Source organism: Pleurodeles waltl, chromosome 9, assembly GCF_031143425.1.
Source record: "Pleurodeles waltl isolate 20211129_DDA chromosome 9, aPleWal1.hap1.20221129, whole genome shotgun sequence".
NCBI lineage: Eukaryota > Metazoa > Chordata > Amphibia > Caudata > Salamandridae > Pleurodeles > Pleurodeles waltl.
The window spans coordinates 60,245,613-60,270,762 of NC_090448.1; the positions used below are offsets into that span (position 1 = coordinate 60,245,613).

The 25,150-nt window shown below is 45.2% G+C and overlaps 1 protein-coding gene across 1 annotated transcript in view; it reads left to right on the top strand.

Annotated features, from left to right (window-relative positions):
• The window catches only part of LOC138258943 (netrin-4-like), a 233,564-nt gene that overhangs the window by 69,535 nt on the left and 138,879 nt on the right, over positions 1-25,150 (top strand). The gene's annotated exons all lie outside the window — the stretch shown is intronic.

A 25,150-nucleotide genomic window follows, 5' to 3' on the forward strand; every position in this document is an offset into this window, starting at 1 on the left:
TGTTAGAACCTGAGAGGTTCAGCTGACGGGTGAGATGTTCATTGAATAAATATGTCTTCTGCTCTTTTCTGAATTAGGGGTGGCATTGCTAATGTTAAGAGGGTTGCTCCAGATTGTTTTTTACAGTGCTAGGGAAGGGCTGTCTTAAAGCTTTCTTTTTTATTTCTTGCCTTCCAGTTTATCAATTTCTTCCCTCTTTGCTTCACACTGGAACTCGTCCATATACATCTGTACATATGTAATATGCAGTTGCTGTACAATGGCATGTATTTGGTTCTATGCTAAGAACTGTTTAAGCCAAAATTAACTGCTGGTGCAAACTGCTACTCAGTGATTCAAACCAAGACACCTTTGTCACAGAGAAGCAGGTACTGATTCAAGAAGAACTCATTCTAATGCTGTAAAGCATGCACTGGCCCCAGCTAGGTGGTCCAACACTGCAGAGAACAGTTGGTGGTCCATCAGAGCTCGCTCACCCCGGCTCTGCAACTCTGATACTGGGGATTCAACCAGTTTGTTTGTAACCTATAGAGTCATGTTTGTTCCCATCCCTGATATCACTCCATATCCACCAATCAGGCTGGTCACATGGGTCTGTGGCAAGGGCTCGGGCCTGGCCCAGTGCCTCACCCGGGTCTTAAGTGCAGAGATGGGTGTCTACAGCTGACTGCCCTGACAGCTTGATTTTGAGAAATAATTGCTTGGTTACTTAAGTAGCCTCTTTGCACAGAGGTTAGGCCTCCTAAGTTATTGTCGAGCCTTAAAAGTGTGCCGTAAGACTGTCCCTCCACTACCCATCCTCTGTTAATGTGTAAAGTACTATAATCTAACAAAAAAGTGTGTAGGTCTTTCACTTCAATGTTTTCTTCAATGAGCTCCAAAGTCAAAGAAATAAACCTTCACTCACAAGTGATGAGCTATTCACAGAAAGACAAAGGCTGAATTATAGCAGGGTCTGTTCGCTACCTGCCCTAGAAGTGGTACAAATACCCCATTATTTATTGCTAAGCCCCCTGTTCCATCCTATATATATGAACTAAGGATAATGTCCATATTGTGCCCCCTAGCCTCTTCCTGGGCTACTGGTAAACCAAATATTTACAAAGCACACAAAAGTTCAAAACAGATCTTAATATCCAGGCCTGTAGGAAAAACATCTCTATCCAATTGTCAGATCAATTTAAAGTGAATCTTCTCACTAGCAGCACATCTGTATGAAGATTGTACTCTGTGTTCTCCTCGAACAGGAGTGACAACGCACTCCAGCTAGTTACTACTTTAGGTAAAGCAAGTGAGGATGGTTTTATGCAGATGAACATTCCATTAAACAAACCTGTCATCAAAGTCTGGAAGGGTTTATTGAAAGAAAAATTAATAGTCTGTGGATTACAGATTCAGTCAGCCAGAGTGTCTCCAGTGGCCTGGAATGGAGCCTGCTCAACAAGCAAAGGCAAAGCACAAATTTATAAAAGGTGGCACACAGCTTTGCAAAGAGAATAAAAGATAGATTCAAACAACGGGAGCATAGCGGTGTCTGAAGACTGAGAGATTGAGAAATGAAAAAGGCACATTTCAGATTGCAAAAAGTGGGAAATGAGAGAACTGATCAATGGTAGGAACATTTGGGCCTCAACTAAGGGATCAATTGGCAGACGGGCACCAGGAACTCCACCACCACAGGGCACAGAGATATTGGTGGTACCTGACCGTAAAAACTGACAGAGAAATAGGAAAATACTTGTTGGACTGTAGCTTGTAGTAACTGCATAAGGTTTTTCAGGGGTCTCCAGCCTTTTCTGTAGTAAAAGCTATAAATATTATTAGAATTTTAATACTGGCCACATCAGACACGTGTATGTGTTTTTTAAATTATAAACTTTTCAGTTTTTGTGGCCTGGGCTGCACACAGGAGAGCTACTTATGAGTAGCTCGAGAGTTACTAGTAACTCTCGCGCTACTTGTTGGAGACACCTGGTTTATATCATACCCCTCCTGGGACAGGTATCTCCACTGGGGAAGGAAAGCACATGGTAATTGATGTGGGCATGAATTTTGCACAAGTGCCTTGAAGTAGGTAGAAATCATCACTAGGGGCCTTCTGGACTGCCCTTAATATGCTTCTCTGTGGCTGGCTTGGTCCTACACAAGTTGTGGTACTACCGATGCTCAGCGACTAAGGAATGAAGGAAACATGTTTATAAGTCACTTCCTTTATTATATCACTGTATAAAATATCTGGATGTGCTTGCAAGGGAAATTATGTGAACTCTAGATATATTATGAAGGTTTATGACTTCATTCATACTAATATGTTTTTCTAGTGTATAATCATAAAGACAAAGCTATATATTATTTAAATTAAATTCTAATTATTTATTATGAAAGGAAACGTTGGAGAGAATGTGCATTTGTTTGCCCTTACAACAGGGACGTTTGCTCTATCTTGTACCCCGGGGGCATCGTGAACCAACCCCCCCATCCAGCTTTAGCAGCTTCAGTGGGATGGGCTTCTTTATGGGCCTCTTCTGTCTGCAACTCGGCAGACAAAAGCTGATAAATACCGCTATAAAGGAACACTACACCAACAGAAGAGTAAGCAGGAGAAAGAAAGGACGAATGATGTGCAAATGGAAGAGGGAAAGATGGAAAGAATAGTTAATGGAAGGAAGTGTGAAAGGATGTATCGATGAGTGGGAATGAGTAGGTGGATGAATAAGCAGTAGCTGGATGAGTGGGTGAAAGGATGAGTGAATGGATAGGTGGATGGACAGGTGAAAGGATGGCAGAGTGGATAAGTGCATGATGGGTGGACGTCTGAATGGACTGATGGATGGCAGAGAGGATAAGTGCATGATGGGTAGATGTCTGAATGGATTGATGGATGGCAGTGTGGATGGAAGAATGGATGGATGGGTGATGGATGGATGGATTGATGGCAGAGAAGATGGATAATGGATGGCAGAGGATGGCAGAGTAGATGGATGGATAGATAGATAGATAGATAGATAGATAGATAGATAGATAGATAGATAGATAGATAGATAGATAGATAGATAGATAGATAGATAGATAGATAGATAGATAGATAGATTGACTGAAAGATGGATGGCAGAGTGGATTGATGAAGGGAATAGGGAAATATTTAATGATAGGCGAACAAATTAATGGATGACAGAACGTAGAAGTGAAATAGTGGATTTCTAGAAGTTGATCAAAGGTGAAAGGATGAGTGGATAGATGCTTGGATGGATGAGACAAGGGGCTCACTTGCTTTGCTTGCTTGTGCCATCAGAGGTTTAGTTCAAAGTGGGAAGTGTTTACATTTTCAGGCTACTCCCTTGGCTCCCAACCCTCCTCAAGATGCACAATGCCTTCCACAGGTTTCTGTCCTAGCTCTCAGCCTTCCTGGTGCACTCAATAACACAGCCTATTCTGCTGCCTAGGTTTCACCATGCCCACTCCCTTTACCTGTTCCTACACCTAATAGTACAAACGGGCTGCCTGGCCTCACTTACCATGGCAACAGTGGAAGGGCTACACTACCTACTAGATTAGGGAGCCTGGTGTTCAACTTCCTCCTGAAAATCCACCACCACTATGGCTGCCATGGCCTATTGCCAGCTTTTGAAGATACCATTCCAAGATGGCTACTAAAACTGTCACAACCCAGATCAATCAGGAGAGGAACCTGTTTGCTGCATGGCAGAAATGTGAAAGAAGGACAACTATCAGGGTTTTGAACCTTTGCTTTTACACACCATGTCATCTTGCTCTTCCCTTCTTGTTTTTCTTGTTTTCTTCTTTCATCTTGCTGATACCAATGATCTTCCCTCTGTGACCTTTCTTGTGGATGATGTCTTCTAAGATCTGAAAACCATCCTGATCGTTGGGTCAAACTCAATATGCACCTGATTGGGGATCAGTGGCTCCTTTGACATCATAACACGCACCAATGGCTCTCCCTTGTTTCCCACTGCACCTTCTGAACCCTGTATTGCTAGCCTTCAGCAACCATTGGGATGCTCTCACATTATGATACTTCTGACGTGGTGAGCATCCTGGTACTCACTCATAGAAAGTTACCAATATCCCTTTGGCCAAGAAGATTGGTCTTAGGTGGAAATTCTTACACCTTAGCCAACCTTGCCAGACAGCATGTCTCTAAGGCCTGAGGGCGTAATTTACTAAAGTGCACATGGTGTAAAAAAACATGCACAGCTGGCCGCAGGTCTTTCCATTTGATGCTGATGCTGTGTTCCTGATGCTGCAAGCTCACAGGACCATGTGTCCTGTGTACGACTACCTTACTCTGTTTTATTTTTTTGTTTTTGTGCAAACCATTACACCCAATTTTATGTTTATGTGCTGTATGTATATATCTTCATTGTATGTGGCAGTTTGCCTGGATGCCCCTCGTGTGATGAAGCAAATTCAAAGCAGGGCACAGAAAACAAAGGGAGAGCTGTCCCTGGATGAACTGCATTCTCACTTGCGTATTTTGGACGGCAGAGCTAAGCCCATTAACGCCAATTTAGATCCATTTCTAAGCATGATTGCGTTTGTTTTCGCTGATTAGCAGAGAGAAATAGGACAAGATGAGTTTACAAGAAATGTTTGGTATCTTGCCCTGATCTGACCAGGACACAACCAGGATGCGGCGCCGCATCCTTCAGTTTCATTAGAAACGTGTGGTTGAGTCTGGACTCAAAGGAGCCTGCTGCTTGTATCCCTCTGCATGCATCCATCTTTGGTTGGTGTTGAGACAATCTCATTTTACTGTCACATCCATCTACACAAGTTGCTGCTAAACTGAACATTAAACAACCCTCTACTGGCCTTCCACAGCCAATCACTACCAAACAACACGTACAACCAAAAGATGGTACACCCAGAGCCATGCAAAGGGTGCCCAGAGTAAGGTGCCATACAACCATGGTGAGCCCCTCTGGTAGAAAGAGACAGCTCCCAGTCTAGAGGTAACTTAGAGGCATTAACCCAGAGTAAGCAAGAGAAATATGACAAAATGAGAACGAAGGCGGAAGAAGAAGACAGGGAAACAGACTGAATTCCAGGAGTGTGTGTGTGTGTGTTTGTGTGGGGGGAGGGAGAAGTGGAATCAAGACCAGGATGCTAGGTATTCAGCAGCCCTGGTATCTGGCAACTCCAGCAGAGGGCACTCTAAAAAACTGGGGGCCCTGCACTTGTTTAATTTGTTATATTTATTTTTACAACTTAAGCCCTGCTTATCTATAGTCATGTGGATGCCATGTCCTACACCTTGAACGCAATGAATCTTGGAAGCACCCGGGTACATCATGGGCCTCTGGTCCCTTTTGGACTTATAGGCGGTGTGGCTGTGCCTTTTTCACAAGCTCCACTGTCTCGCATCCACATCAGGCTCCACTGTTTGGACTCTTCGTAAACAGTATTGGATCATAGCAGATCCCTGGTTACCTCTTCAGACCAGAATCTGGTCGTGCAGGTCAGGAGAGCTAAGGATTCTACAGCTATCTGGTTCTCATGGTCTGGGGAGGCTCAGATTGTGAGGTCATAGGTAACCAGGATTCAATATCCACTTGAAAGACAAGGTCTGCTGAGAAGGAAATGTAGGTTTTTGAGGCCAGGCATGTGATTGAGCACGACCCTGACTCATGAAAACATAGTGCTTTACAATAGCGCGTTGTAACCAAAGCCTCTCAAGTAAGAGGCGCTGTACACTGAATTGCAAATCGCGGATGAGACCAGATTATGGAAACCGGAATGCGATGTGAAGAAAGTTGGGAACATCTGAGTGAGCAGATCACTTGCATTTCCATATTTGACTTCTTTCCACAGATTGAAATGATTTTCCTTGTGGAGGATCCCATACCCCTGCTCCTGATTAAAATGAGGGTCTTCACGTCTCTTTCCCACCCTGGAAAGGGTGGGCATGCTTTGTGTGTTTTTCCAAGGTGAGGAAAGAATCTGGAAAATGTTCATGAACATCCACAATCTCAATGGTTTGGGGGTGTTTGCAACCTGACTTGAGCCAACACCTTCTGACACTGGAAAATAATCTAAATAGTGGCAGAAATTCCTCATTTGAAAGTGCACTTTGTGCTTCCAAAATTGCAATACATATAACCTTGAGAACCTGGATATTCATACTCTGAAAAAACTCTGTAACCTGGTCCCTAGCAGGATGGAATTGTATTTGGGGCAGGAAATTTCTGTTTGGAGTGAATTGATTGCACAAAAGGATATAATTTAAATACGAGGCAATCCTGTGTTTGGTCACTAGCTGGCAGGATACCTCAATAAGTTGAACACTTGCCCCAAACATCCACTGAGGTCTTTAGGTCCCTGGTTTGAATCTCAGCAAAGCCACTTCAGCTTAACCATTCTTCTGAGTTTGGCACACCAGGTACCATCAAACTGCACAATAGCAACCTGTTATTCACATCTCCTAGAAACAGCAGCATTACATTGAAATCAATTATATAACAGATGAGTTATTATAGCTAAAACAATCTTGGCGGATGGAATACTCCATCACAAACATGACAAATGTTCCGTCCGCAGTATTACGATCTCCAGAGGATATAATGAAATTGTAATACAGCAGATGGGATGTCCGGCACCTTTGTGAGGGAATAACCCCATCCGCCAAGATCGTAATCAGGGCCATAGTGTGAAAGAGGTAAGTGACCAGGATTATAAATCCATAGCATTCATGGTACCCAGAGTGGGTGAGCAGGAGAAAGAGTTTTTGCAGACACCGACTCTTGGAACAGTTTTCAAACTGAAAGTCGCTTAGGGTCATCTCAGGGGAGGACTATAGCTAAGCTGGACCCTCCTTGGATTACACTATGAGCAGGTGGTGAGGACTCTGATGAGTAAACTCACCTAGAGTAGATGGCTCAAAATTATGATGGGGTTGACTCTGGAGGTTAGAGGTTCCAGAGCTCCTGGGTGCCTGCTGAGGTAGCCTCAAGAGCAGCTAATGTCTGCTGGGGGTGCACTACCATACAGGAGCCTATGGGGCACGCTGTAGTGTCTGCTGCCATTCATTATGGTACCACAAGAGAACGTTTAAAATGAGAGTGAAGCCAGACTGCTCTTCAAGCATTTGTGGTTCAATGAACAAAATACTAGGCAGCTAAGGACTAATCCACCGCACCACCAGTAAGTACACCTAATGTCTTCATTAGCGTGTTGCACACCTTTTTGTGTTAGCTGTCTAAAGTCCCAGTCTCTTGTGATAACATTACAAATTGAGCGTAAACGACCGACAATTCAATTATACAAAATAAATTACATAAATCCGAACAATAAGGTTCCAAAATTCCTGAATTTATGTCATTAAAAGTCAGTCATTTATTGTTCCTTCAGTTCTCTTCATAAAATACAGCCAAACAGCCGGCATGTTTTGCTCATACATCACAAGCTTCATCAGGGCTGCAATTCACAAAGTTACAAAACTTTACAATTTACAATAATTACATGTTAAAACCAAATAGAAAACCTATTACCAATTCCTTACTCAACCCAATCAAGAACCATAAATATTTTGGTTCAACATTGGACTGTTGTCACATTGGCACACGGACCATAAAGGGTTAAGTACAGGCTCCTGTTATTGGCAGGCTGCTCAAAATGAGGTGAACATAACTCCTCAGTCAATTCGCTTCTACAGGGTCTAGATTGATCTACGGTCCCTGGACCCAGCAAAAGGTGCACAGTCAAATACACAGTCAATCACAGCTGAATCCTGGCCATCCATCCTTAACTATTTACACACCACGGTATTGCGGGGTACAAAATGTAATTAGTATATATGTGACTCGCATCAGCAGTCATTCCTGATCATGCCCACAATGCCTAAAGGAAGAGCCCATCTCTGGCATTTCAAGCGGATTTTTTTGCATTGTGCCTCCCAAAATGTGAACGAGCTGATTAACGACATTGCAGAAGTAGGGACATTGTTGTAGCTGCTAAAGTCCAGACAACTTTGGACCCTCTCCCAACCCAAATCTTGAAGTATCTGTGTACAATAGCAGTGGCTTGTTTCTGTAAGAACATTGATGCCTCGTTTCCTCATACATTTTTAAAACAGGCAGTAAGTAAACATCTTTACAGAAGTCCACATTACATTCTCTCAGCCAAGGCACCTATAAGCCAAATCTACAGTAACCTATTAAAACAAAATGAAGTCCAAATTCCAATAACTGTTGTATCCTCGATTCAGCCCATCTAGAGATACGGATTCGAGCCTTTGATGGTTTTAATTAATCCCCATTGACAAAAGTTTTTGGTATTATTATATCTTTCAGCTCGTTTGATGACTTATCATGGTTTCCTCCTGGAGTGTCTGAGGCTGCAGAGGAAAGTTCTAGACTAGGGCACATGATTTCTTACGAGTTGGAACTAAACCTTCAGCATTATTCAAGGTTCCATTCAACCCCCTGTGTTGTGACACAGGATCCTTCTTCTCAGTGATGTCTTTAACAAATATCTTCAGTCATTGGTTTCTCTTATCTGCTTTTCTTAGCTTTTTTTGCTGAAGACACTTACAGTGGATTGGCCAGAATGACGCTAGGTTTTAAGGATAGTATCAATGAATTCGGGGGGAGGAGGGGAAGCCCACTAGCTGTATCTGATCCCTAATAAAACAGAATAGATCAATGATCATTAAGAACACAATATATTGTCAAATAATTTACAAAAGATACATTTTTGCTCAAATGTGCATGTTAACTTTGCAGTGGCCAATGTGAACTGCAACACACATGGTGCAAGTCCATGGAAGTTGCAAGGGGAAGGGATGCTCAAAAGAGTGTTGGCCTCCTTGCGAATCGCACAGTAAACACATGAGCACTGTGACCCTTCTGTAGCCACAAAGCAGGGAATGGTCATCCATTCGCAAAATGATGGGCATCGGAAGTACCAGGGCAAGGTCTGCTGCCTGCTCCCCCGTGTCTCTTGCACAGTCTGACACTTAATGGGAATTGAGACCCTGTCCCTTTGCCTCCTTTGACCCCGGCCATTAGAGACAGGGACACAGTGCTGGGACGAGGCAACTCTGATTGCTCAGACAGAGGTCTTGTCTCTGGTGTAGTCCTTAGAGCACAGGGTGACACAATGCCCATTCCTGCCCCATTCTTATACACTGTGCATCTTACTGTGTACTGCCTTATGCACAGTGAAGAATTAGTGATGCCGCCACTGTGCGGATGAGGCGGGGTCTGCTCGCACCGCAAGGCAAAAGCACTGCACTGCAAGCACACTCTGCAAACTTGTCACATCCTTTTGTGTTGCTTTGGTTTTGTGGTGTCCTTCACCAGAGATGGAGAAGCCATCAGGGCCGGAATGAGGAACCAAAAGCAGCCCTGCCAAAAATGCTCAACCGTCCTGCTCCCTTCCTCTTCTTGCCCTATTTCCATCTTTCAATTGTCTTTGTTTTTCTCTCCATCGCTCTTGTCTCTCTTCTGCCTCTGTGATAGCTCTCTCCCTCTCTATCTCTCTCCCTCTCTATCTCTCTCCCTCTCTATCTCTCTCCCTCTCTATCTCTCTCCCTCTCTGTCTCTCTCTCCCACTCTTTCTCTCTCTCTTGAATCCTCCCAGCTAGGGTTGCTACCTTTCCAAAAGAAAAATAACAGCCATTTGTTGTTGTTTTAAGAGTCTGCAAAGGCCTGGACATGATACGAAACAGGACTTCACATAAAATTGAATTATTAATTTGTGACATGACTTTTCTGCCTTTGTTTACTTCAATAATTAGTGATGGACAGGCAATGCACCTCTAGAATACATTTAAAAGTGATTTCTATTTACATTTACTGTTTGAAGTATGTACAGATAAGGAACAAAAAATACTGGTGTTTGGTGATTTTGCTTATTTTTGTACTAGGTGGGACATTAAAATACCAGTGGTGCTGGTACAAAACCGGCCAGGTGGCCCCGTGTTCCCAGTGACTGTTGCAATTAACCTTGAGGAGCTGAGGAAAGTGTCAGAGGTTCTAGGACCAGATATGGGTTTTCATAAAAGGCCCCCAAGGGCTCCAGTCCACTGGGGAAATGTCCTATAGAATCACAGGAACATCGGGCCCTAGAAGCCATTTCAGGTCAGACTCCTTTTCACCAGCCCATGAGCTCTAGGCGTGTCCCTCCCGGTCTTGTTTCCGCCTCTCCGCTCACAGCCTGTAGACAAAAAAACACAATATCCCGTCAAAACATCTTGTGCTCTTCAGTTGATGATGCACAAGTATTTCCACTCTATCTGATCCCAGCCGAGCCTCAGAGGGACGGCCCTGCCAGGAGCTGCTTGCGATTCAAAGGCAGATTTTTGGAGGGTAGGAAGAGTCCATCCTTCAGCTCGATGCACAGCGTCAGAAATGCCTCGAGACAAGCTCCAAATTCACTCTGATCCTTATTGTTAGAAGCCATTCAATGGCAACGAGAGCGGCCTCTTTAATCCTGCCTTTTAATTGCGTCGCTGGGATTTTTTTTCCCCCTGGCACATTTTTGGGTGAGTGTGAGGGGAGGGCCTGGACAATAGAGCGACACCTGGGAGGAAATTAGGAACTGGAGAGCTATGAAACAGAAAGGCTGGCAGGGATTTCCACAGTGTCTGTATTAATTATTGCTGGGCTAACAGGAGCCGCTTGAGGACACATCTTCACACAGTGTTTACAGTAAACAAACAAGCAGGCACACGTCCTGTTTACAGGAGGAGCAGTTCTAGAATTAGGATAGGGTGGTCAGGCTTAGACAGGAGTGCAGCAAAGGTCCCCGTAACCCCAGCGCTGGGTGTTGGGGGGAGCTCCAGGGGTCCTCCTTAGCACAGTATTTGGCCTCAGTGAGTCCAGAGGGGACCCCCTCCATGTTCTGTCCGGGGGGGGGGGGGGGCCCTTCCAGCTTCGTTACATCAGTGGGCTTGGGCATGGAATGCCTGACGCAAGAGAAGGCAAGGTGCGATTTTCAAAGTGATGTATATAGCAGCTGCCGAACTGAGTTTGCAGCTTGTGATGGGGTCGGCCATCTTCAGTCTTGGGATGATAAATGTCAACAATACACTCCAACTGACAGTCGTTCAAACCACCTGTCGCCAGCTACCTTTGTGAGTGGAGAATGGTCTAGCATAACTGGTTACAGCCATCATGTTGACCTGATCAGTGAACTGCTCTGCCTCCCGTAGCTCCACCTGTAAGTAGAGCCCTCGTTCCTCTAAACTTCTGACCCCTGTCAGGAGTTCGAGGCCCTCCTCCACCCTCAGGCTTCTGCCTGCCCCTCATCCCTGGTGTCTAGTGGGAGAGCTCTGCTTTTCTACTAGGCTGCCCCTGCCTCTCTCCTCATTTTCTCTGCTTCGCTCTCTGTGTGCTCTCTCTTCTATGTCTGCCCGCTTTGTGCCCCTTTTGCCGTTCGCTCTCCACAGTGCTCCTTTTGACTTTTGCCCATCTGCGCCCGTCCACGCCTGGGTCGCGCCCAGCACCGGAACCCCTGGTTCTCACCCCCCCACCACCGCTACACCCGACTACGCTACGACACCACCACCCTCCAGTCACTAAACACCAGCCGCTCATTCACCTGCCATCAAGCCACCCCGCAACTCAACCACGGACCCTTCTCCTGCCGGAACTGCACCTTTACCAGCCTCCACGCCAATGACCCACCCACCAAGGCAGGATGCAACCATCTCAGATGCATCCTACTCAACACCCTCTCCATCCACAAACACGCCATTGAACTTTGGAATCTACTCGACTCAGCCTCCCCAGACGTCTCCTTCCTGACCGAGACCTGGATGAACGCCTCCTCAACGCCCGACATCGCCATAGCCATTCCGGACGGCTACAAGATCACCCACAGGGACCGCACCACAGACCAGGAGGAGGAATTGCCATCGTCCACAAGAATACCCTCAGAATCACGACCACAAGAATACCCTCAGAATCACGACCAGCACTGAAGATACCCTCAGCACTGCCAAACACCTGCACTTCCAGATCAACACCGACCCAAATACCACCCTCAGAGGGACCCTCCTTTACAGACCACCCCCCTGGCCCCTGACAGCAGTTCAGCGACTCCATCACCTACGTCATCAGCATGCATGCTCTCGCATCCACAGACTGCATACCCCTCAGGAACTTGAACTTCCACCTCGAGAACACCAACGACAACAACTCTACCACCCTGCTCGACAACCTCGACAACCTCGGCCTCAAGCAGCTCGTCACAACACCCACCCACTCCGCAGGACACATGCTCGACCCCATTTTCTCCACCAGCAAACACATCTCCTTCCGCCACACCACCGAACTCCACTGGACCAACCACCGCTGCATCTACATGGCTCCGCTCGCTAACATCGCCCGATCTCACAACTTCAACATCGTCTCATATGCCGATGACACCCAGCTGATCCTCTCCCTCACCAAGGACCCAGCCATCACCAAGACCAACCTCCACGAAGGAATGAAGGCCATCACCGAATGGATGAAGAACAGCTGCCTGAAACAAAATTCCAACAAGACTGAGGTCCTCCTCTTCAGCTCCACCCACCGACCACGCACGCAACCTAAGATTCATCCTGGACTCATCACTATCAATGACCCAGCAAGTCAACGCCATCTCCTCCTCCTGCTTCAACACCCTCCACATGCTTAGGAAGATCTACAAATTGGATCCCCGCTGAAACCAGAAGGACGGTCACCCAAGCCCTCGTAAGCAGAAAATTGGACTAAGGCAATGCCCTCTTCGCAGGAACCACAGCCAAGCTCCAGAAAAGACTGCAAAGCATACAGAACGCCTGAGCACGCCTCATCCTGGACATCCCCGCCACTGCCACATCACAGCCCACCTGGTAGACCTACACTGGTTCCCCGTCAACAAGAGAATCTCGTTCAAACTCCTCACCCACGCTCAAAAGGCACTGCACAACACCGGACCAGAATACCTCCACAGACGGCTCTCCTTCTACACCTCGACCCGACAGCTTCGCTCCACCGACCTTGCCCTCGCCACTGTCCCACGCATACACAGAACAACCACCGGTGGCAGATCGTTCTCCCACCTCGCCGCCAAGACGTGGAACACACTTCCCACCCACCTGCAACAGACTAAGGACCTACCTACCTTCAGGAGACACCTCAAGACATGGCTGTTCGAGCAGTAGCAGCCTCCCCTCATCCCTCAGCCAGCGCCTTGAGACCCTCACAGGTGAGTAGTGCGCTTTACAAATACTCTGATTGATTGATTGATTGATCATTCAACCCCCATCAGCTCCAAGTGTGATTGCCTGCAAGTACCCTCCTTGTTATGTGGTTCAGTTTAAGTAGTATTTAATTCTCAAAATATCCCCAGAAACGTTATTTCCTAAATTCATCCCTATTTGTGGAATACATCCCCGTTCACAATACATCACTCGTTAAGACTTCACCTTCATAACTTTGGTGTCCTTGGAATAGTGCTTTAAGTGGAAATACTAAGTGCATGTACAGGCGTTAAAAGGAGGCACACCATTATTTATAGTGGGCCTCAATGTGCATTGCAGGATTAACGTCAACATTTTTTACACTAATCCTGCAAAGCGCCAAACTAGCGTCAAAAATTTTGACACTAGTTCCTTAACTACCACCATGGTTCGCTGAATCTTTAATACGGCGCACACATGGTGGCATTAGGGGGGCGCTAAGGGGTGCAAGAAAAGTGCGCTGCATTGGATGCAGTGCCACGTTTCTTAAATATGCCTCTAAGTGCTTGTACTCCGCAAAAGGAGCAGTGGCTCATGGGTGGAGTGTGTGGGGGCATAAGGGTGGTGCTAAGGGGAAGATTTCTTGCTTTGTATGCAAGGAATATGCGTGGATTGTAAGAATGTCAGAAGTATCTGTCCATGAGTTAGTACACTAATACCCATTTATACAACACTTATAAGGGTGTATAACTACCCAAAGTAACCTTCTCATATAGCCTTAAACTAACAAAGGATTGAGGAAAAACAGCAAGGTTCCAAATATGTGCCTTTTCGTTTGCATGCAGCTCCTTGATACATGGTCATGACTCCCTAAGCTACATGATAAGGAGTTTAACTTGTGACAAGTAGGTAATACAAGGATCTCTGCAAAAAGAAAACAGTAACCAACTGAGCTATCTACATAAAAAACAAGTATGTTGCATGTTATGCTTTTCAGCAAACACAGTGTCCATCTATGCAATATGATGGTTAGTTGTACCTTTGATTAGACTGGGCCCAGATCTTTGCAGCAAGTTCAATAACAACCTCCTGCATAATATTTCCACGTTAGGCATCGGAAGGACCTCTAGGGTGGAGGATGCATACTCTGCCAGGATGGATCTTGCAACTTATCTAAATAGATGCCAAGAGATAGACAGATTCACCAACTGCCTAGATGGATGCATAGGGCCTACACCAGAAGCAGTGTCCTGAAATGGTTCCTTATTCACTAGTAAAAAATATTTTTAAAAACTATGGTCACTGTTAATATTTGTTTATATGGATTATGTGTGTACACCCAAACAAATATATGGACGGGCCTTGATACCTCCCAAGTGGGTCCATGCGATGTGAAAATGCTCAACCAGTCTCTGATTTCTGACATCAAAGCTTTGCATGTTAGATTTTTTCAAATCCCTTACTTATAATGAGAAAAGGGAAATACGACACCCAGAATGCAAAAGCACTGCCAGATAAAATCCAGTGCTATCTGAAAGTTTGGAATATTCATGGACCCTCCTGTCACTTTTGGTTTATGTCTGGTTTCCCATGCCACAAGTAGTGAGTTTAAAATGCGCCAAATTAGTCTCTATAAAGTGATAAAAAAATTGCTTTGGATTTCAGGTCTTTTTTTCTTTGAGGTTAATCAGAAAATTGGTGGAGAGAGCAGGGATATACTTTGAAGTAAATACATTTCATTTAAATTGCTGATGGATGAAAATTTTCAGTCAGTTGAAGCTACAGGCTTGCTAAAAAGCTGTACTGCTCTGAACAACGCCTCCCACATGCCTACCCACTAGGTTTTACAGTCACATCTCCATCCCCACTATGCAAGATCCAAGGATAAACTAAACCAGACGCGGCACGCGGGGTGGGGTGGAATTTGTGAATGTTAATAATATAAAAAAATAAATTAAAAAAACCTATCTGCATGCCGCAAAGCTGATCCTCCATCTTCGTCAGCAGCAGGCAGGCACAGACTCCCACCATGCCCTGTGGCCAATCCTGATGCTGCTCAGAGCAGCGTTAGGATTGGCTGGGAGCACCCACCCAGGACCCTCTCAGGCAGACTGAGAGCCTGTGCCTGCTCTCTCCAGCCCGCCAACACAGTGCCGGGCCGGAAAGAGCACAGTGCGCATGTGTGTTTGGCCAGCCCAAGACACATGCGCACTGAGGGGAGTGCACAGTGCACTCTCCTCACTGCTCGTCACCCCCAATGCCCTGCCCATAAACTTAGTTTATTATCCTTTCATTGTTAAAGGATTTGCAGAGGTTGCTGCTGGCATGGGTGATGCTCCTCCGCCATAGTGGAGGAGCCGCCTCTGAACTAAACCTCCTCAGCCATACCCCTGATGACTTTCAGAGCAGCACATGCAGATCACTGTGTCCTGGCGATAAGAGCTGCTGTTCTTGCTCTCTCGTACCAGCTCAGCCCAGGCCTCCAGCATGAACCAGTGCAAGACATGCTGAAGATGCTGCTGAGGCACCAGAAACACCACCTGTGTCAGGCCTGGTCCCTAGAAGTATCCCAGGAGAAGTTCTGGTACTGAAGGGGAGAAAATGAAAAAGTGCCAGTACTCAGTACCAGTGAATACTTGCCTACTGTATTTAAAGCACTGGTTTGAAAGATGGAAACACAGTTTCTGATACAATAGTTGAAAAGTAATATTTCATTAAATCTAGGCGGTTGTTTATTTTTTGAACATCTTTGCTCCTTCATTACCTTGGTTTACACAGAGACACCCACATCATTTCATTCTTTTCCACTCTTTTTTTACCTTCTTTTTTTTCTGTGTTTCTTCAAGCTTGTGCAGCAGGCAGACCAGCCGTGACTTCTTCTTGAGGACGCAGGAGCACCGCCATCCTATTTTGATGGGTGTAGCTAGTAATTACATACAGCAGTTATCGGCATTCACAGACATTTCTTTTAGAATGCTAAGTAACGACACTGGTGATACTTAGCATTCTAAAAGAAATGTAGATGCCTTGAGCATGTGCTTTCACTGAACTTTCGAACGGATTACTGCTGTCTGTCTGATGGGTGATGATGCTCAGAAACGGGAGTCAGGCAGGCAGTCAGGTGGGTTCCCTGTGACGCATGTTCTAGTGCGCATGTGTCAAAAAGAATAATTTTGCTGCTGCTGCACGAATGGCATAGAAGTGATTGTCGGGTAATACAAACTGACATGGTGTCAGCCCTGTCATACAATGTATGAGGGTCCTCGGAGACTGCCCAGTAATGATGCGTGGCAGAACCATGTTTTTAATCAGCACTGTGACTTCCAGGAGCTGCTCGTTTGAACGCTGTTACAAACACCCTGTCCTTTCCCCAGTCATCACTGGTTGAGGTGGGGTCATCGAGCATAACTGACCCCACCTCATCTAGTGACGGGTAGGGAAAGAGAGGGGATTTGTTTACAACCTAAGCTCATCACTTGCAGAGCATTATCTCTCTGCCACTCTTATACTCTTTTTCTCGTCTGAAGCCTGGCTCCAAGGAAGCCCATAAATAAGCAACCAAGCTTTCATTTGGTTTCTTCTGCCTGCCACCCGCACCCTCTCTCTACACTCATCATGGACAGAGGAGAAAACTTTAACAATTAAGGTAATAATGAGAGACAAACAGATTTCAATTTAGTGGCTGATTTGTACAAAGTGGAACCATAAGTCTGGATTAATCATGGCGTCCCCACTTAAGCAGGTTGTGTAATCTTAGGCTCATAGTTTATTTTACCGACCTTAATTTTTCTGTCCCATCTAGAAACAGCTTCAAATATGTGAGTTCAGATTGCTAGCTGTACAGAAACCTATTGTGTTCTATTTACTTGCCTCTTAGTTCACTAATGGCACTGCCACCGCCGAGCCCCTTTCCTAAACTTCCGGCTCGTTCGCTTCGCTCGGTCGCAATAATTCATTAATAGCCCCACCATTTTCAGATTCCACCAGCCGCCACTAAGGCAGACCATAGTGATGCCAGTGCTTAATTTGTGCTTGTTGTTTCCGGTGCGGAGCACCGGCACTTATTTTTGAGGGCCGGCACTTATTTTTCTGGCTCAAGCATTTACTTTGAGCAAAAGACACATCTGGGAAAGATGGAGGAAGAGAAAAATGAAAAAGCGTCACAATTGGAGAAAGAAGAAAGCTGCAAGAGTGAGCTGAAGGGGCAGGGAGTGGCTGTAAATGGATTGAAGAGGCCTGAGATGGCTTCAGGATTACGCTGCCTCAGTATTTCATGTTTGCACATTTACTTGCAGCTGCATGTTTAAGAGGAGGGCTTTGGGCACCGGCACCTTTTTATTTACAAATTAAGCACTGAGTGGTGCTCTTCCCTAACAAATGTAGTTGACAGCACCAGTCGCCACTGTTTCAATCAAGATACTGACGACTAATATATTAATCATGAATGAGAGGAAGATGTAGGAAGCGGTAAGACATTGAGACGCATGTTCAGGAATGGCGCCACCAGCAGGCTCAGATCATTTTAGAACCACCGCTCAGTAGGCTGGACAAAACACACAGGACAAGACTATTAGAGCTATTTGTGATAGAATAAATAACCAAATGCACCATGGATGGCTCTATAGATTTAGCAGCTTACCTCTTGCTTGGTTCAGGAGGACTGTGACTAGCCCCCGTCCTGCCACGAACAGACCCAAAGCTGGAAGACTCCGACGAGAGCAGAGCAGCACTGGAGAGATGGTATGGAGGCTGGATTTAAATGGAAGAACTGCATCTGAACCAAGGTGCAGGTAAGAAGACATAGCGGGTGATAACTCTTTGAGGTGAAGAAGTGCTCTGTAGAAAAGAAGGATGCAAAGTACTAATGGTCAAAAGGGAGAAGAGAGGAACATGAAAGAGGAAAACCATTAAAGTGGATGGAAGCAAAACTGTGTAGCAAACTGGTTTGACCGCAGAAAAGCTGAAGCAACTAGTGATGTTACCAGGCCCATACCCAGTGCCTGCAAAGATCTTATATGCTAACTCGGCCCGACACGCTCTGGATGTTCTGTCCCTACCCCAGAAGGTCAGCTATGCTATCTCTATATTAGTTTCAATGCTCCAATCTACCACGGGCTCCATGCTTGAACCTGTCTGACTTTAGGTGGTTAAAGAACTGGATACCGGTCAGAGTGCCCCGCATCCAGTGGTCTTACTTTACGGTCAATGACAATACCCCATGAAGTGATTACCGGAATCCGAAATTTTCCATGGAGTCTGTGGATCGTGACAAGAGTATATAATAGACCACCACCAGGATGCTAGCAATTTGGTGATTCATCAACCTCATGTCACCAAGTCCGGTGTTAGTAGGATGTTCACTATGTGCTCCATGTCAGTTCCACCACAGTTTCATAAAATGGCTTGGAGCCAGTGCAGAGCAAACCTACCTGGTGCAGGCCAGCACAACAGACTGGCATGGAGAGAAGGCAGGAGGGAGAGGCAAGCAGGCAAAGAAGTATGAATGGAGTTGGACAAGAGAACAGAGCATGCAAGAAAAACCCAATGGAAAGTCATAGAAAGACTGCATGTATATGGCATCCCCAAAGCAGAAAACAGAAACATCAAATGTTGGGGTTTTGTGGCGATCTCCCAGTGTACATTTCAGAAACACAGTGATTCACTGCAAGGGGATGTGGCCCATTCAGTTGCGTCAAAATCACAGACATCACTTCAGAGTTGCTGTGGCAAAACTGGCAAGCATCACCAGTACTGCATAATATTTCTTCTGCAAGTGATAAGTCAGTGCCACAGCGGGGTACTTAGCTCAAACTTCAAAGGGAGTCAATTCTTGACTTTTTTTGCAGGCAGCTTGAGCTCTGTCGTCATCAAAATGTCTAAATTGGAGTACCTTTGGGTCAGCCCCTGTTCGTGATTACATGAGTTTCTTGTCTATCTCTGTCCGGTGCTCCTGATTTGGTAACTTTTTTAATTATTCTTATTTTTGTCCGGCCACTGGAGCATAGCTTCTTTACCATTTGTTTTGTGTCAATGAGTTATATCTTTTGCTGCTGAAATTAGGAACTATTTTTTCATTTGTGCTTTAGCGCTCCATGTGAGTGGATGGATTTCCTCATTTTGTCTCCTCCTATCTCTCCCTGGTGCTTTGCCAACAACCACTTCCCAATGGCTCATCTGCACCTCCTGTTCCCACTTCATTGTGTGTTTTTTTAATGGCTGTAGAGTGGGCCTGCTAGCTGCAATTGCCACTTGACTGCCCACTCCCCACTCTTCGTTACTCTCCCACCACTCCTTTTCCCACACCTGCTTAATTTTTTTATTTTCTAATTATTGTGTGATAGTTCTGCAGCTGCACACTCCTACTGAGAAGATCACTTATACTTGTGCAACATCTCCGCTAATACTTAATTTACCTTTCCAAAGTGGCCAGGCACCAGCTTGGAAGAGCAACCTAATAGTAAAGTCTAGCAGAAAAGCCTTTACAAGATGGCCACTCCCCATGAACAGACATGCATGTGAACAAACAACTGCCATCTTGAAATGCTCTTTCTTAAACTTTATGAAGAGCATTCTAAGATGGCCGCCATGCATGGGAACACATGGGTACCATCTTGAAATGCTTTTTCATAAAGTTTAAGAAAAAACAATCTGAGAGAGCAATCATGTGTGTATGCACAGCTGTCACCTAAAGGGGAAAAAAGCATTGGCAAAGTCAGTAAGTCTGCTCCCCCTTTTGAAAAACAAGACTTATTGGCTTGCCAGTGCTTGTTCTTTATAACTATGAAGAACAAAGCAGAAAAAATAATTTACTGCTACATTGCTTTGAACTAAAAAAGCTTTAACTGCCCCTGGCTCAAGGCCGTATATTGTTTCCCAAGATGCCTTTCACTTGTTAATTCAGTGAATGAGTGCATCACATTGGAGAATATTCTGAAAGCCTGACTGTTCTTGTCCTATTTTGTTTTGGGGTGAATTTCGACCTCCTACACTTCTCTGTGTCTTAGCACAAAGAAACCTCCATGATAACGGGAGCAATATTGATCTTACAGATGTTGTACAATGGCTTCACCTTACTGCCTAAACTAGATCCTTTTGAAGTTACATACATAAGATACTGAGAAATTCGCCACCATTACTTTATAATTAAATGTTTTATTTGATGATCATTCCATAGCGCTAGGAACGGCTCACAGCGAATTTCAAGCACTATTTAGCCATATGGTATGGTGACTAACTAGAAGAGGCAATCATGTTAGCTTTTTAGGGTCGAGAGCACAAAGCGCTCTGACCCTCGCGTAATCTCTCTATGAGCTTTTAACCATGGCCATCAGTTTGTTTGGTTCATGGGCTTGCGTTTTAAAATTTGCTTGATTTCATTAGTGAAAGGTATTCATCCGTCATGCCTTTTCTAGTGTTTAGCCCTCCTCGAGCGCACCGGCCAACTACAGAAAACATACGAGGCTCCATGTTTTCCATATGGTTTCTGGACTACTTTTTCTTTTTATTTCGTAGGCAGCGCGATCTCGCTGGGTAGTAATCATGCACTTTGCATGACATCAACCCTGTTACATGGATAATAGCACTTTTGCTGGTTACATGCATAATTGCTCTTTTGACAATATGTTTCACTGCTAGAGAACTTCTGTTTCCTTTTGTGTGTCTGCTTCGCGCTCATGGCGGCCGTCGGCTCGCATATGTGAAACTGTTTTACTTTTCAGTTTAAGTGGCAAGAAAAGTCTGGTTATAAGTTTAAAACGCTAATAATTCTAACTCGAGCAAACGCTAAACCCATTGCATTGCAAATGCTTGTTTGTGGTGCATTCTGTATAGGCTGGTAAGAGTCGAATGTCTTTCTAAGAAGTTTGGCTTGGTAGTTTAACCCTTTAATTATCATTTTAAAGGGTTTAATGTTTAATCTCATAATTGTTAGTCTTTACTTTCATCTTCCATTAAAAGATCCATGTTCCTCATGTGCCTGAAATTATTTAAAGCACCTCTCGCCTATCTCAGAGGCCTGTTAGTGTATCTAGGGGCTGAAGGCAGCAAATCAAACGACCTCAAAGAGGGAAAAGACCGAGCAAGCCCTCAGTTCAGCCCATGAAGGGTGATTACCTTGGACCTTCTCCAAAGGGGATCATCTATCCAGCTTCTTAGAATCTGGCAAGGGGCATCCATGGCCAAGCCAAGGTGTTGATGTAAACAGGACGGAGATGTTCTTGTTAAGTGCACAGACATGGCATGGGTTAGCAGGGGGCCCTGCCAGCCATGAGAAGCACACGCTCTCAGTATAGCAAAACCTAAAAGGGCCTGTAATACCTTCTGGGCCAGGGCCTGAAATGTAATTCTATAAGTACATGTACTCACTTCCCCAAGTGTCTGTTGGCTACTGAGAAGAGCTGGTACCCTGCCTTTAAAAGAAATGTACTCCTTCTGAGAAATGCTGGCACTCTGCCAAGCAAAGAACTGCACAGTTGTTGAGAAGTGCGGGTATTCTGCCATATAAAGAAGTGCACTCCTGCTGAGAATTGCTGGTACCCCTCCATTATAAGAAGTGCATTCCTACCGAGAAGACCTGGTACTCTGTCATTAAAAAGAATTAAAAGAATTGCACTCCTTCTGAGAATTGCTGGTACCCCTCCATTATAAGAAGTGCATTCCTACCGAGAAGAGTTGGTACTCTGTCATTAAAAGAATTAAAAGAATTGCACTCCTGCTGGTAAGTGCCTGGACTCTACCATTAAAGAACTGCACTTCTGCTGAGAAGTGCCTGTACTCTGCCATCAAAGAACTGCACTCCTGCTGAGAAGTGCCTAAACTCTACCATTAAAGAACTGCACTCCTGCTGAGAAGTGCCTGAACTCTGCCATTAAAGAACTGTACTCCTGTTGAGAAGTGCCTGTACTCTGCCATTAAAGAACTGCACTCCTGCTGAGAAGTGCCTGTACTCTGCCATTAAAGAACTGCACTCCTGCTGAGAAGTGCCTGTACTCTGCCATTAAAGAACTGCACTCCTGCTGAGAAGTGCCTGAACTCTGCCATTAAAGAACTGTACTCCTGTTGAGAAGTGCCTGTACTCTGCCATTAAAGAACTGCACCCCTGCTGAGAAGTGCCTGTACTCTGCCATTAAAGAACTGTACTCCTGCTGAGAAGTGCCTGTACTCTGCCATTAAAGAACTGCACCCCTGCTGAGAAGTGCCTGTACTCTGCCATTAAAGAACTGTACTCCTGCTGAGAAGTGCCTGTACTCTGCCATTAAAGAACTGTACTCCTGCTGAGAAGTGCCTGTACTCTGCCATTAAAGAACTGCACTCCTGCTGAGAAGTGCCTAAACTCTGCCATTAAAGAACTGCACTCCTGCTGAGGAGTGCCTGTACTCTGCCATTAAAGAACTGCACTCCTACTGAGAAGTGCCTGTACTCTGCCATTAAAGAACTGCACTCCTGCTGAGAAGTGCTTGTACTCTGCCATTAAAGAACTGCACTCCTGCTGAGAAGTGCTTGTACTCTGCCATTAAAGAACTGCACTCCTGCTGAGAAGTGCCTGTACTCTGCCATTAAAGAACTGCACTCCTGCTGAGAAGTGCCTAAACTCTACCATTAAAGAACTGCACTCCTGCTGAGGAGGGCCTGTACTCTGCCATTAAAGAACTGCACTCCTGCTGAGAAGTGCCTAAACTCTACCATTAAAGAACTGCACTCCTGCTGAGAAGTGCCTGTACTCTGCCATTAAAGAACTGTACTCCTGCTGAGAAGTGCCGATAATCTGTCATTGCAAGAATTGCTTTCCTACTAACTAGTGCTGGTACTCGTTAAAATAATTCCACTCCCGCTTAGGAGTATTGGTACTTTGGCATTACAATGATTGTACTCTTGATGAAAAGTGTTCGTACATTGTCTACACTCCTGCTCAGAAGTGCTGGGACCCTCCCCCTTTCAATTTAAAGAAGTGCACTTACTCAACACCTGCCATATTAAAGCACTGATTTGAGGCAAAATTACTGGGGAGGCACAAGTGACAACACAGAGAGGAGGAAGGACCCCTGATGATCTCACAGTGCAGTGTTGATCTTCTTTGGTATTTTGACTCCTGTGAGCAAGGACATTATCCTCAGTCAAGTGCATGGCTGGCACTGACGCCATTGTGTGCTATGTTCGCTGTACGTGGACTTCCTGGCCTGATGTTGGCAGATCAGGGATCAGTGTTTATAAGCTGAGTAAACCATAAAGAGGCGAGTTGCAATACCTTGCAAGGTGGCCAGGGTCCATCCAGTGATCACCTGGTGGGCGGACATGCTGGATCGGGCACTGGCTGATGAACAGTACATTAAAACTACCCAGAGAGACAACAGGTGGGAGTACAACCCCTAAGGAATGCTTGGGTGGGTCAAGAAACCCCATTCTCGGCAGGCGTGGCTCCTCCACTAGGGCGGAGAAGCGTCAAATCCCCCCCACCACCACTGTGTTTATTATTGTTTTCTATTAAAAGGGGTGGGGTCACGGACTGTGACGAGCACTGAGGGGGAGTGCACAGCACTCTCCCTCACTGCGCATGTATGTTTGGCCAGCCGTCTTAGGCCGGCAAACACATATGCGCAGTAGGCTCTCTCCAGCCTGCCACTGTGTTGCTGGGCTGACAAGAGCAGACACAGGCTCCCAGTCTGCCTAGGAGTGCCCTGGCTGGGGACTCCCAGCCAATCCTGATACTGCTCTGAGCAGCGTCAGGATTGGCCGCAGGGCATTTACCTGTATTGGGACGCTCTTGGGTCGATGAATCTTTTGACCAAGTGGGACTCTCCTCACTCGTGAGTGGTCAATTTAATCAAATCAATAATCAATAACGAACATAAGCAATGCCCTGATCAACATAACACTTTACAATTAATCCAGAATACATTTAGACGAAACCATGACCTTTCGGTCATGAATAACCACACCAGTTTATGCAAAGTTAGTGAATTTATTTCCCTATATTAACAAAGCTAGCACAATGTAGATGTGTCTCAACACCAAATGATATATGTAAATGAACATTAATAACTGTCCATAGCGACGGAAAAGATGCAATCTATGCAGCATTTGAATAACAATGCCTTCGATGATGGCAACGCAAACTACTAAAACTATAATCTGTAATGAGCTAATTGCATACATTTAGTCAGCATAACAAGGTCTCAAATTGCATCGTGCACAAATGAATCCTCACCTAACCTCAAATTAGCATCTGCATGTGGGGTTTCATGCAAAAAACAATTTAGCAACATTAATTTGGAAAAGCTCCTAACTAGGGCTCTTATCAAAAATCAGCAGTTGGTTACCTAAAAGAAACACAATGCAATTGTACAATTTCCTTTCATATTTACCAAATTCAATCAGCATTCAAGGAAGTCTTCGTCTCACAGGTACCGGTTTCGATCAGCATGGGTACCGGTTTCGATCAGCATGGGACGGGACAAAGGGGCAGGGTGGACGGGGCAATTGCCTCACAGCGGCAAGGTAAAAGACAACTATTACTTCATGCAAAGGGGGCAAATCAAAGTTAAAGTCTCTAGGGCGAGAATTACTCAAAGTCTCTTTCTCTCGATTGGAGAAAGCATCAAAGTCTCTCAAAATGGCGTCGCAGCAAAATGGGCCATAATAGCTGCAATGTCCAAATGTCCGGTAGATAATAGCCAAAAAGGGGGCCTTTCTTCTTGTGCACCTGGTTTTAATAGACAACAGTTCAAGTCCAGTAGGGTCTTCCATTGGAGGGTTCATAGGTTGGCTTCAAATTGTCCAATCAAAAACATCAATTTACAAGCTTCTACCTAGGCATACATTATCCTTGGAGTCGGGAACGTAAGTTGCAACATATTTTACCAATTAACTCAGTTTCAGAGCGTCCATTGTCTGCACCTGCAGATTGACCTTGGAGCAAAGAAGAAGATGCCAGGCTGGCACGAAACCTTAAAGATAAGCATGTGAACCGATCTCACTGGA